Source organism: Mobula birostris, chromosome 21 (assembly GCF_030028105.1).
Source record: "Mobula birostris isolate sMobBir1 chromosome 21, sMobBir1.hap1, whole genome shotgun sequence".
In the NCBI taxonomy this organism is placed as follows: domain Eukaryota; kingdom Metazoa; phylum Chordata; class Chondrichthyes; order Myliobatiformes; family Myliobatidae; genus Mobula; species Mobula birostris.
In genome coordinates, this window is record NC_092390.1 from 49,693,676 (window position 1) to 49,708,388 (window position 14,713).

The window sequence follows — 14,713 nt, forward strand, 5'->3', positions numbered from 1 at the left end:
ATCGGGTGGTGGATGGTCACATGAGATCAGGTTATGTAACCACTGATGCCAGACAAACAATCTCTGGAGAGTATTGATAATGGCCAGGGTCACCTTTCTTGTAAAGACACTGCCCAGAAGAAGGCAACGGAGAACCACTTCTGCAGAAAAAAATTGCCAGGAACAATCACGGCCAAGACCATGACCGCCTACATCATACGGCACGGCATATAATGATGATAACAATGATGAATCTTATATATTTCTATCAGCTTCCTTCAAACAACCTATCCAAACTCTTTCCATAACTAAAGTCCTCCAATCCAGACAAAGTCCTGGTGAATCTCCTCTGCACTTTCTCCAGCACAAATCCTTCCTTTGGGGTAGCAACCAGAACTGCACACATTTTTCTAATTTTAGCCAATGTCAAAGCAAAAGAATACAAGGAAGTTAAATAGAGAAGTGGCATAAAAAGCATCACTTTAAACCGTGGAATAGAAAAGCATGAGTCATCTTAAGTACTGAGTATAGCTTTTTGATCAGAGAAAAAGAAGGGGAGAAAAGATCAGATGTGTAGCCAAATTAGGAAAAGATAACTTGTAACAAATTTGAATTTATTCCAAAGTGAATTACAGCTGGGTAATGCTTGTGATTAGAAATGTGTCCAAGCTGACCTCTCTTATATGCTATCACTTCAATAAGAAATGTAATCTTATCAGGGAAATCTAACACCTAGGGAACATTTGGGAAACATTGTCCAAAATATAACTTGATTTATTAGGAGAATAGAACAATAAAAAGAGAAGTTAAACCATAGAATAGACAAGCAAATAAACCAAGTTACAACAAACACTAAAATACAATTATGGACAGAAAATCTGGAAGAAATCCACAGATTAGAATCATATGTAAATGAAATAGAGGATGGGTAAAATGTCAAACATATTCCAGTAAAATTATCTAAGATTGAAGCTGCATGAGCAAGTGAAAGATTAGTGCAATTTTTAACAAACTTAATTAGGGGAGTGAATAAAAATGAAAGTTAGGACAAATATGAAGAACATGGGGGGTTCATAATGCATATATAAAATGGTAAAGCACCATAAAATGGAATAATATGTCTGATCATAATGATATTTATAGGAAGAAGCTTCTCAAAACATGAATGATCATGGAGAAAGAAATTAGTTTACATGGGAAATTGAGGAAGTGACATAGATCCCCAGAGCAACGCACACAAAAGCTGGAGGAACTCAGCAGGTCTGGTACCATCCATGGAACCAACAGTCGACATTTTGAGCCAAGACACTTCGTCGGGACTGGAAAAGAAGGAGGAAGGCGCAGATTGTCTAGCACCACGTGCCCTCAATTCGCTATTTGGTTGTGGTTGCAATATGACCCCAATGACAATTATCAAACCTGCTAGGCTCCTGATTCATCCCAGCAAGTAGACCCTACATACAGTGCATTCTGTCTCTGGCATGTGTGAAAGTCGTGTGAAAAAACATTTTAATTCCACATCCCATTCCCATTCTGACATGTCTATCCACGGCCTCCTCTACTGTAAAGATGAAGCCACACTCAAGTTGGAGGAACAACACCTTATATTCCGTCTGGGTAGCCTCCAACCTAATGGCATGAACATCGACTTCTCTAACTTCCGCTAATGCCCCACCTCCCCCTCGTACCCCATCCGTTATTTATTTTGATACACACATTCTTTCTCTCACTCTTCTTTTTCTCCCTCTGTCCCTCTGACTATACCCCTTGCCCATCCTCTGGGTTTCCCCCCCGCCTTGTCTTTCTCCCCGGGCCTCCTGTCCCATGATCCTCTCATATCCCCTTTGCCAATCACCTGTCCAGGTCTTGGCTCCATCCCTCCCCCTCCTGTCTTCTCCTGTCATTTTGGATCTCCCTCTCCCCCTCCCACTTTCAAATCTCTTACTAACTCTTCCTTCAGTTAGTCCTGACGAAGGGTCTCGGACTGAAACGTCGACTGTACCTCTTCCTAGAGATGCTGCCTGGCCTCCTGCATTCACCAGCAACTTTGATGTGTGTTGCATGAAAAAATCTACTGGATTTCCATCGTGAATGCTTGTCATTGGAGGGCAGTGTTGTACAGTGGGACCAGGCTGATAAGAGAATGTTTGTGTTCAGCAAGAGGCCCATCCGCTCATATGCTTCACTGAATGAGTCAATGATTGCTTGGAGCTTGGCCTCCAAATGTGCACAAATACAAGTGTAACCTCCATATTGCAGGTCAGCTATCGAAAGTTGAGTGACCTGGAGTACAGTTGCCAGAGGTTGACATCTTCCCATCCAATCCAAAGATTATCTCCGCTCCCACAAAGTTTGTCAGAAGTACAATGCAGCCTTACAGTAAAAAAAGCTTGAGAAAAGTGTCCTGCCAATAACACAACTTTGTTTGACATCAGATAAGCTCTGTTGTAGGCCAGCTGATTAGGACCACGGTTTACAATACAGTTGTAAACCTCAGCAGCAAACACCTTCAGACACAAATGTGCGATCATGTGGTCCAGAGTGAAAAGAGAAGGTTACAAGGGGGATGTCAGAGATACTACAGTCACAACTAACTTCCAGGAAGGAAATGTCTGACTTTGAAGGGTTATAAAAGGTTCTTCCTGCTGTCTGCCACACAGGAAGTCATTGCTATGTTCTTCTCAACTGTCTCCTCACATGGCCGAAGAGCTGGTTCCCAAGTCAGCGTTAATTGCACCCATAGTAGACATGATCTTCCCTTAATGGCGCACAGCATGAAGCACTAAGAATGGTCAACCAATATCGCCTTCGACTCAATCGACAGGAAGCACTTTGAATTAACCTCCACAAATATGGCTGTCCAGAGAAATTTGCTATATCATAGGAGTTGGATGCACATCACTTTGCTGGTGTTTCTGTTGAACTACAGCTTGTGTTGCAATGGGAGATCAAAGAGTCCCTGAGAAATTTCAGAGCCAATGCACTGAAGGGGATTACCTATTGATACCTAAAATCACTTCTAAAATATTTCAGTGAATGATGGGGATATACATGGGCAAATACTTCTGTCCTACTGAAAACCCAATTTCTATTTATTTGCTTAGGTCAAGAAATGTGCATTTGTTTTAGTGCAGTAATTAGAGTCGTAGAGTCATAGGAACGTACAGCACAGAAACAGGCCCTTGGCCCATCTAATCCATGTCAAACCATTTAAACTGCCTACAGTTTCTCAAGCGACTCGCTCTTTGTAATGTGGTCTTCAAGTGCTTTCTGTTTAAGCCCAGGGATTCTATATTACTTGTATTAATTAAGCAAGTGCCTGATTAGTGCTAATCAGTTTTGATAATGTTACCTCTTGCAGTGTTGCTTGGCCAAGCTTCCGATGTTCTTTTGGAATTATTATGAGTAATTTCTGCTCGTCATCTCTACATCAGAGCCTGTCTTTCCTCTGCACTTGGGTTCCGACGTTGCCAGCAAACATTGCGACAAGTGGCTTCCTAGACCGGTTGAAGGACTCAGATTTTTGTATATCAGTATTCAGAAGGAAAATCGTCCCTGAAACTGTTCGACCGGCAGTTAGTGGGTTCTTTTGTTCTGATATTTACCACTAGATCCAGTCTAAGGAACAGGCAAGTGTAAGTGTCACTTAGAATCTATGCCTTCCAACTTTCACCTGAGGACATTACTCTTCTACTAAATGCTGCCCAATGGTTTCACTTTAAAGAAATAATGCTGCATTTACCAATCATTACAGTAAGCAAGTTAAATGGCAAATTTCATCTACAATTTTCAATGACTGTCTTCTAAGGTAAGAGTTAACAGCTAAGCGACATCATAGGTGGTTGGGTTGAGTTGTTCTCTGATCTTGGCACTTTATTTGCAAACATTTTGTCGCCATGCGAGGAGATATCATCAATGTGCTCTTGATGTCTCCTTGTGTGGTGGCAACACGTTTGCAGGTGTAGGTTTTCACAGATGAAATGGTGTGAGGCATTTTATCTTTAAGGAAACCCATAACAACTCATTTATTGTTCTCCAAACACTGAACACAAACACAGTAACAGAAACTCACAAAATTACATCATCACGTCAGACCAGCCTCTTAAAGTGAACCCCAACTCAATGTCAGTGGTTGTGAATTATGTACATTTCCAGCAGTTACATTACCCTACACAAGTAACTTGCCAAGATCGGAGAACAACTCGACCCAACCGTTGACTACCTGAGCTACACGTCTTCTGAATTATTTCCAACAACATAGGTATTTATCCATGCTTTCAATCTTTCTATTCTTTTGAAGGAGGAGAGAATTCCAAATTCTTCTCCCTAATGCTCAGCCTTGCCACCTAATTTCCATTCATGAGACAAACCTGTTGGTGACACATCAATATGGTACACACAGAAGCACGATCTAGAATCCTTTATAAGGTTAAGAGCGAAACAGAGGGGGCTTTAAAAGAGGAGAAGCATTATAAAATTAGAGCAGGATCCAGATATGGTATTGAAGATTTGCTCCTGTTTATAATGCTCTCTCAAAAACAAATCTTTCTCCAACAAATTGCTTCAGCAAAATAAATCATCTGATGCTTCTTTAAATATCTGGGGAACATGCAAAATTTCCAGATAATGGCTCGGAATTCCAATCCGCTGAAACTTTTCCAGAGTGTAGGATATTTTGGAAAATCATAACCAGTGCAACCACTGTCTCTGTGTCTGCTTCTACCAAGAACCTAGGATGCAGGGGAAAGACCAGAAGCATTGCCTGAGGCAATAGAGGTGACCAAAGATTATTTCAATAAAATAAATGACTGCATAAATAAGAGCCAATTTTTCTAGTGCAGGATCTTCAGAGAGATTCATCCATCCATCAGAAGCATATTTCAGGACAGCCCATGCTTTGTAGATTTAATGAATGGAATATGATATGCAGTACACCTGTAATTTCCTGATGCATTCTCCCAGTGGGGAAAACTCAAAGGCAGGAGCTTGCATTGTGAAAATGTTATTACATATGCTCGACATGAAGAACAGTAATATTAAAGATGTATGCAAAAGCTGCTTTACTAACTGAAAAATATGGTCAATTTTAGAGAAAAATGGTAGAAGATAGAGAAAAGATCTTGTCTCAATCCTCAAAGATTAACAATTAAAAATAAACTAAAAGGGCATGGCAAGCAAGCAAAACCTGAATTATTTCAAAGGGAATTTAGGGAAGGCTTTAGAGAACTACAGAAACCAGCAGAGAGCATTCTGAAATTAATCCTGCTTTCCACAGCCTATCGACATTGCATCAATTTTTCCAAGCTTGTAATATTATGCTATCCCCAGCAAGTAAATAAAGTTCTGTTCTCACAGAGCAAATACAATACAGCTATTAACAAAAGGCAATGAAACATATCACTCTCCTAAGCATTAACCATCAAACCAAGGGGAAAACACATGTAATTCTGCAAAGATTAGTGGTAAATCAGAAGATTGGAAACATTTTAGAAATCAACAAAGGACGACTGAAATGAAAATAAAGAGGAAAAAAGTGGATTAACACTAAGCTAACAAGAAATATGAAAACAGACACTAAGAGTTTCTGCAAGTAGATCAAAAGGAAGAGAATATTTAAGGCAAACATTTGTACCTTAAAGGATTAGACCGGGGAATTAATAACATGAAATAAGTAGATGGCAGAGCTTTTAGACAAATATTTTGTAAGTGCCTTCATGGTTGAAAATGATAAAGGCATCCCAATTATAGTAGAAAATCCAGGAACAAAAGAAAGGTAGGGATCTGAAATAATTGCTGCCATTATAGAAAAGATTCTAGACAACCTAATGGGGATCTGGTGCATTCTCAAGACCTCAATGAAAATGATGCACAGATTCATGGGTTGTCATTCTCTAGAATTCAGTAGATTCTGGAACGGTCTCTGTGAACTGGAAACTGAAAACAGAGGCCTCCCATTCAAGAAAGTAGTGAGACAGAAAGCAAAAATCTGTTGATCAGTCAACTTTAATTCTGCCTTTTGGAAACTGCAGAAATCCATGATCAAGGGAGTAGTAACAACACACTTAGAGAATCATTTTACAATCAGGCAGGGTCAAAAAGAGTTTATGAAAATGAACTCATATTTGAGGATGTAACAAGCAGGTTGAAAAAGGCAAATTAGTAATGCAATTGCTAACATGCCACACTAAGCTTATAATATTTGTTTTTTTTTTCATTATGTGCCATGTCGTGTGATCAGGGCAATTATGGTCTTTACATGACCATGATTGTTCTTGTCAAATTTTTCTACAGAAGTGGTTTGACATTTTCTTCTGGGCAGTGTCTTTACAAGATGGGTGATCCCAGCCGTTATCAATACTCTTCAGAGATTGTCTGCCTTGTGTCGGTGGTCACATAACCAGCTGCTCCACCACCTGCTACCACGTGACCCTGGTCAGGGAGCAAAGCAGGTGCTACACCTTGCCCAAGGGTGACTTGCAGGCTAGTGGAGGGAAGGGGCAGCTTGCACTCCTTTAAAAGAGACGTATCTCCACCTCCACTTCCCACAAGTTGCAGTATTTACTTAAAAGTAAATACTTTTAAGAGTCGCGATGTAATGATGCAGCTCTATAAAACTCTGGTTAGGCCACACTTGGAGTACCGTGTCCATTTCTGGTCACCTCACTAGAGGAAGGATGTGGAAGCATTGGAAAGGGTACAGAGGAGATTTACCAGGATGCTGCCTGGTTTAGAGAGTATGCATTATGATCAGAGATTAAGGGAGCTAGGGCTTTACTCTTTGGAGAGAAGGACGATGAGAGGACACATGACAGAGGTGTACAAGATAATAAGAGGAATAGATAGAGTGGATAGCCAGCGCCTCTTCTCCAGGGCACTACTGCTCAATACAGGAGGACATGGCTTTAAGGTAAGGGGTGGGAAGTTCAAGGCGGATATTAGAGGAAGGTTTTCTACTCACAGAGAGGTTGGTGTGTGGAATGCACTGCCTGAGTCAGTGGTGGAGGCAGATACACTCGTGAAGTTTAAGAGACTACTAGACAGGTATATGGAGGAATTTAAGGTGGGGGCTTATATGGGAGGCAGGGTTTGAGGGTTGGCACAACATTGTGGGCCGAAGGGCCTGTACTGTGCTGTACTGTTCTATGTTCTATATTCTAAAATAAAGAATAAAAAAACATGCATCATCTGCACCAGTCTACACACCAACAAGGACGTATTGTATATCATCATCATCATGTCCCGTGTCGTATGACATAGGTGATCGTGGTCTCATGACCATGATTGTTCTTGGCAAACTTTTCTACAGAGGTGGTTTGCCATTGCCTTCTTCTGGGCAGTGACTTTACAAGATGGGTGACTCCAGCCATTATCAATACTCTTCAGGGATTGTCTGCCTGGTGGAATATGAGTTGTTGCTTCTCCAGCCTGACAGTAGCCTCATCATGAATGTACAGGAGACCCATGGGACGCGATGTCAGAACGGGAATAGGAATTAAAGTGCCAAGCCACCAAAAGATCATTCCTGGTGTGAACAGAGCAAAGGCGCTCATCCACAACAGGGAGGATTTCCCAGTGGCTAAACACTTTACTCCAACAACACCGCCATTTTCTCATTCTGACTTCATTCTCCTTCCTTTCCAGTCCTGATGAAGGGTTCCAGCCCAAAGTGTCAACTCTTTCCTTTCCACAGATGCTGCCTGCCCTGCTGTGTTTCTCCAGCATTTCGTGTGTGGATTTCGAGCACCTACAGAATCTCTTGTGTTTTTAAATTCTCGTGATGATTTCCATATACTTTCTGTCATTCTTTGAGCCATAATTGCACAATGGAGTGACACGGGTATCACTACTGGAGTCCCAACCTTTTAAAGTTTATCACATAGATGAATAAAACCAAATGTATTGTAACCAATCATAAAAACAAAAAAGTCTGCAGATACTGGAAAACCAAATCAACTCATACAAAATGCTGGAGGAACTCAGCAGGTCAGGCAGCATCCATGGAGAAGAGTAAACAGTCAACATTTCGGGCCGAACCTCTTCTTCAAGACTGAGAAGGAAGGGGGAAGATGCCAGAATAAAGAGGCAGGGGGAGGGGAAGGAGGATAGCTAGAAGGTGCTATGTGAAGCCGGGTGAGTAGGAAAGGTAAAAGGTTGGAGAAGAAGGAATCTGATAGGAGAGGAGAGTGGACCATAGGAGAAAGGGGACTCAGAGGGAAGTAATAGGCAGGTGAGAAGAAGTAAAAGGTCAGAGTGGGGAAAAAAGGAAGGGGTGGGGGGGTATTTGGTTACTGGAAGGAGAAATCGATATTCATGCCATTGGGTTGGAGGCGGAATATGAGGTGTTGCTCCTCCACGCTAAGAGTGGCCTTCTCATGGCAAAAGAGGAGGCCATGGACCATGATGGACCCAGCCATAGGGAATTTCTGCTCTTAGCAGGTGGAGAGGAGGTGCTTGACATAATCCTTGCAGCTTGCTAATTGGCTCTGTATCCAAACAATACGAAACTCCAATTCAAACAGAAATAGTTAATTTTACTACAAAGGGGAAAAATATTCAGAACTCTCAAATTATATGTTTTTTTTGTGGTCATTGTAGTAACTCCAGTGCCTCTGCTCTCTCCAAACTGTTCTGACATATCTGCTCCTTACAAGATAAATCTCATCTGGTTCAGAACAATTGGTGGGTCAATCAGAACACAGAGTAACCCTGAGGTTCTGTAGACTAGATGACATGAGCTATTCAGGGCCCCAGAAAGTGAAGAAAGGTCTCACCTCTGCTGGCTGAGGATGGAGGACATATGGTCCTGCCCAAGAATATACCAAGGGGATCTGATCTAAAATCAAACTTTTTGTCCTTCATATAAGAGGTATGTAGAATCACCTCTCTTCTCCAAACAAATAGCACATTTTCCATTTGCATGAAGTCAAGTCAAGTTTTTTGTTATTTAACTATAGTGTATATAACATATATATTCATATAATGTATAGAGAAACGAGACATTTCTTCAAACCAGCATGTAAAGCACAGTAGCACACATAACACACAATAACTTATAAAAGTAAGGATAAAATCTACAGATGAATCATATATAAATAATACTAAACTGCATTAATATTAAATATTGTATGGTACAGAATAGATTAACCAGGGACACTTCGATTACGATGCAACAGGGAGTTCAGAAGCCTAATGGATTAGGGGAAGAAACTGTTTCTCATTCTGGCCATTCTTGTTTTTATGCATCGGAGTCTCCTGCCTGATGGCAGAAAGTCAGAGGATGCTGGATGGTTGAGTGGGATCCTTGTTAATACTAAGCGTCCTGAGTATGCAGCGCTCCTGATAAATATCCCCAGTGGATGGTAGGGAGACCCCTATGTTCCTCTCAACCGTTCTCACAGCCCTTTGTAGGGACTTCCTGCCCAAAGCTCAGCTGCTCCCATACCCAGATGGAGCTGCATCTTGTCAGGACACTCTCAATGATGCTCCTGTAAAACTAAGTGAAGGGTGCCAGAGATACACTCACACACGACATGGAATTGAAGCTGTAGCTGATCATTTGCGAATAATGAAATGGTTGGAGTTGAAAGGCACAGTGGAGACAATCCTTGGGAGATAATGCTGAGATCATGCCCCAAAGATTTTCAAGCCAAGATGCCAGATGACACTTAAACCAAATGGCTGCTTCTTCGGATGTTCCTATGGTAGCTTGGAATGTAAATGAGACCTGAAAGTTGAGAACAGTGTTGATTTTCACTTCTATTGGTAACACATAGCAGATGGTTAACTGTTCCTGCGGGTTTCATCGCCCAGATGGCTGGATGTAATCACAACCTCACTCCTAAGCTCGAGGCTCCTTTATCATGCAGGTAGCTGATTGTTGCAATAAGCCTGCTACCTAATTTGTGCATTTTGCACTTGCTGTACCATCTCCATTCCTGAGCAGTCCTGCCTTCTCCCTGCTGCACGGAAATTATTTTTTATTTATTTGACTTTATGTAGAGCTACAGTGTGGAACAGGCACTTCAGGCCCATTGAGCCGCACCCCCTGGCAAACCCTTGATTTAACCCTAACCTAATCACAGGACCATTTACAATGACCAATTACCTACTAATCAGTATATCTTTGAACTGTGGAAGGAAACTGGAGTACCCAGAGGAAACCCAAATGGTTCATGAGGAGAATGTACAAACTCCTTACAGGCAGCCCTGGAATTGAACTCCAAACTCTGCAATGCCATGAGCTGTAATAGCGTTGTGTTAACCACTTTGCTACTGTAGCAGACAAGTATACTGTATCTTACATTAATTATGCTCAGACTTGATCAGTGATTTCCTTGCTCAACTAAAGTCAGTGATTTTTAATCCATGAAATGTAATAAAGCGTCTGATATCAGCTCGTGATTTAAATATTCCTGCTTTGATTTTACTAACATTGCATTAATAGCCTAAAAACTGTATTAGCATGTAAAAATTGACATTCCTTTTAACTGTTATTAATTGATAATCATTTTGGATTAACAACTAGTAAGGTTTGGAAGCTTCTCCAATACAGAGAATGTTCAATTACTGTATGAAATAATGAATTGTTAGCAAAACACAAAAACTGGAGGAATTCAGCAAGTTAAGCAGCATTTATGGAAATAAATAAACAGTCAACGTTTTGGGCCACGACCCTTCTTCAAGACTGTAAAGGAAGGGGGGTAACACCAAGGTAAAAAGGTGTTGGGGATGGGAAGGTGGATAACTAGAAGGTGATAGATAAGTGAAGCCAGGTGGGTGGGAAAGATAAAGGGCTGGAGAGGAAGGAATCTGATAGGAGAGGAGAGTGGACCACAGGAGAAAGGGAAGGAGGGGACCCAGGGGGAGGTGATAGGCAGGTGAGAAGAGGTAAGAGGCCAGAGTGGGGAATAGAAGAGGAGAGGGGGAGGGAATTTTTTTTACCTGAGGGAGAAATCGATATTCATGTCATCAGGTTGGAGGCAACCCAGACAGAATAATGAATTCTTCCTCACAGCTCCTTCTCCTCAAAAGGACTGAATAAGCTATGTGTGTCAGGGATCAATATATAAAGGGGTATAAGTATACAGAAAGAATAAGAGAAATAGTAGAAGAGTAGAACAGTCTTATTGATTAAAGATGAAATTACTTCAAGGAAGGACGTAATGAGAGGGAGACAGATAGTGGAGTCTTCACAGCTAGAATTAAATAAGAAGAAAGTATATTTACACCTGAACATGTGCCTAGAGCTCCGAATAACACAAAGATAAATGCAATCAAAAAATGAAATAAGAGTGCCATGTGCATTAAACAGAGATTATTAACTTTATATGATTGGGATAAGCAGACTAGCTCACATCAAAAGGTTCAAAATTTATGTCGGCGTGTTCATGAAAAATTTCTGCAACTGCACAGAAGTAGGAACAAACCCACTTTTGATGCACCAACTGTGCATTTAGCTTACGGCTAAGTAAGTGTTCACCAAAAAAAATCACAAAATTAGAATTTCCTTGCTTGAAGAAAGTGTTGTGGAATATATACCTCAAGAGATTTTTTAAAAACTTGCCTTTCTTTTTGCATACGTCTCTGGCTGTGAGGTTAACTTAGGGAGGAAAGAGGAAATGGATGAGAGACCCTCCTGACATTGGAATGAGTCATCAAGATACTTGGCTGCAGCTGTATCCCGAGCCCCTGTGATCAACATCAGCATCAGGACACACAGTTCTCAGAAGCTTTTTATTTTCTGATGACTGCTGGCAATGGAGTTTACAGAAATAAAAGGTACTGAGCTGTAATTTTTAAAAGAAAAAAAATCTCAAAATTGAAGCAGACTGTTTTGCTACTTTCAATATGAAGTACTTCTTGCTGAACTGTGTTAATAACACATATTGAAAATTGCAACATCATGTTGATGCTGTTTTCCAAATGATGGGAAGTGATATTGACACTGGCATGAACTGCACAAGGAAGTGTTAGCCAAATCTACCGATGGGCCGGACTTCTCTAAAAAGAGATGTGCAAACATTGAAAAACATGCTGGAATTTGTATGTTATGAGCAATTCAGTCATGCAAACAAGTGCAGTTAAATGTTCTCTAATCTCCCAATTCGTAATTTACACCGTGAGGATTTTATGATTTTGTTAATATCCTAATTTTATGTAATAGCAATCATAATTTGCTCAAATTCAATACTGTTGTGAAAAAAAGACTGCATAGATCTGTAACTGAGTAAAACAACAGAAAATCAGTAGGGAATATTCCAAAAATAATGTAACATGATGTACAATTAATATCCATCCATATCAGCAAGAGGTTTACATGATGATAAGAAAAATCTTCCATGGATAGCTAAAGTGGTAATGGTATTGTAATACTCAGATCATGGTACAAAGGATCATAAAAGAAATGTCACTGAAAGCCATTAACAACCATACCTTAAAGAGAAAAAGAGAGATGACTGGCATGAAGAGTACTCTGCTTGGTGACATTGAACTAGGACCATGAACTTATTGAAATTGTTAGTGATAAACTAAAGGTACAGAAGAAAATGAAGGTACTAAAGATTGTCAGATTCTCAAGACTAGATGAATTCTCTCCCAGTTAAATAGGTGTGAATATTGCAGATTTGTATGTTTCAAAGGGTACCATTCCATTACAATTGAAAGTTTAATGTGTTACTCCGTTATTTAGTAAAAGTGAGATGACAAATTGAAGAACTGAAGACCAGGTGGCCTAGAATCCTTCCATTCAAGTTCAAGCTTAATTATCATTTAACCATACATGAATAGCGTCAAAGGAAGCAACGCACCTCCAGGGCCAAAGTGCAAAACGTATTACCAACAGCACACAGCACACTGAACATGGCACATAGCACAAACAGCACATATGGTGCTATTTTTTTTCAGAAAAAAACATAGTCTCAAAGAAAAAGAAAATAGCCTAAGTTCCTGAGTGTCCAGCTTGCTTTCCACCCAGTGAACACTGGAGGGGAACTCAGAGCAAGCAATGGAGAGCAGCACTGAAGGGAGAGTGCTCCCCCCCCCAATGCAGAACAGATACCAGTGAATCCCACAGAGGATCTCCCACATTGCCTCAGTGTCTCCTCTCCTGGTAGGCTGCAACAGGTGACCCTGTGGCCTAGGCCTAGTCCTTGCCACAACAGCTCTCCTGCTATTAGTCCTGCTGCCAATGAACCAGTGAACTGGACTTGCAGTGTTCCACATTACCAAAGTCAAACAGGGTCTTGTGATCGCAATAACAACACCCAAGGCAATCACTCACCTGTTTTTTGAACTGTATACTGTCTAACACCAACAACAAGTTGAGGTGACAACACGACAGTACACAATAAATCCAGCTCCATCCCTATCAAGAAACTCACTGATGGAATAGTTCAATAGTACTTGTTGTTCTTAGTATCCAATCGAAAAAAAAACATGCTCAATGAACAAATTTATCTTTGCTTGGACCTGGAGTGGCCTCTGCACGTGAGCACTCTGCCATCATACCTGAAGGTGGAAGATGGAATCATACCATTGTTGTAAAATTACTATAATCCATAAAAAATAAAGGTAGCGTGATTCAACACCTTAAATATCTTTGGATAATCAGACGCCTGGCACAGATTCTTAAAGAGTGAAAAAAAAAGCAGAGTTATAGATTGGGGAATATCTAGAGATGTTACTTATTGACTCAGTTAAAAAATTTGTTGAAGCATATTCAAAATGGTTGGTTTCCTAGACGTTCACTATACTTACCAACATCTTATATAATGGAATCGAAAGCCAGATATCCAGATTGTGCAATGACTGAAAAATAGTCTGACTCACACACTCACTTTGATTCAAGGATGACTTGCCTCTACTCCACTTCTGTGGGTTCAGAAATGACTGAAAGGTCTTTTGTAGGATCTACAGTCTCTACCACATGAGGAAGGTGAGGCTTGAGAGACCTAATGAGCTGGTGTTAGGGATGTTAGGTGATCCCTCTGCTATTTGCCCATCAGATTTGTGTGCTTCTATTGTTGAGACTAAAGGTGCTCACTGCTCTTCCCAAACGTTCCTCCTCCTTTATGAACAGTGCAGGCAAACTCTGCATTATGGAGGTAGGTGAGGGGTGAGGGGTTGCATTCTTAGAAAAAGGGCTGTAGCACGAATTTACATAATGCAAAGCCATGTGATCTGCGCACGCGATAAGAAGTGCAAATTGAAAAGCAATAAATGCTGTTTTGATTATTTATGTTGTTTCGCATAGATTATGTATATATGAGTCATATAATCTTCATTTTAAAATTTTGTGTACAGGGGCCCTCCATTGGTCAGGGTTAGCCATGGATATTGTGATATGCAAGCTAGTACATACGCCAGGGCAGTACGATACGGAGAGCAAGCTATTACCCATGTAGCAGCCTTTCCCTGTCCTAGTAGCTGCTGAATCCAATGGAATGGCAGAGACTGATACAGTTCAGCACCAGCGGCATCGCAGGAGTTGCCAGTCATCGTTGAACTCGACATAGGACTGCCTTTGAGACTCCTGCTCTGGAATTTCCTTAGGGTGTGCTCTCAAAGCCTTCCCCTTGAGTAGGTATACCCACAAGGCTGCAGAGGTTTTAGATCAGAGTCTCCCTTCTCCTGGATGAGCTGCCAACCACGGCTGATAAACCAGATCTACCCAGAATTTTGGGTAGCGATTTGTAAATTCTGTGTCCCTACACATCAGCTGTAATGTGGGGATCAC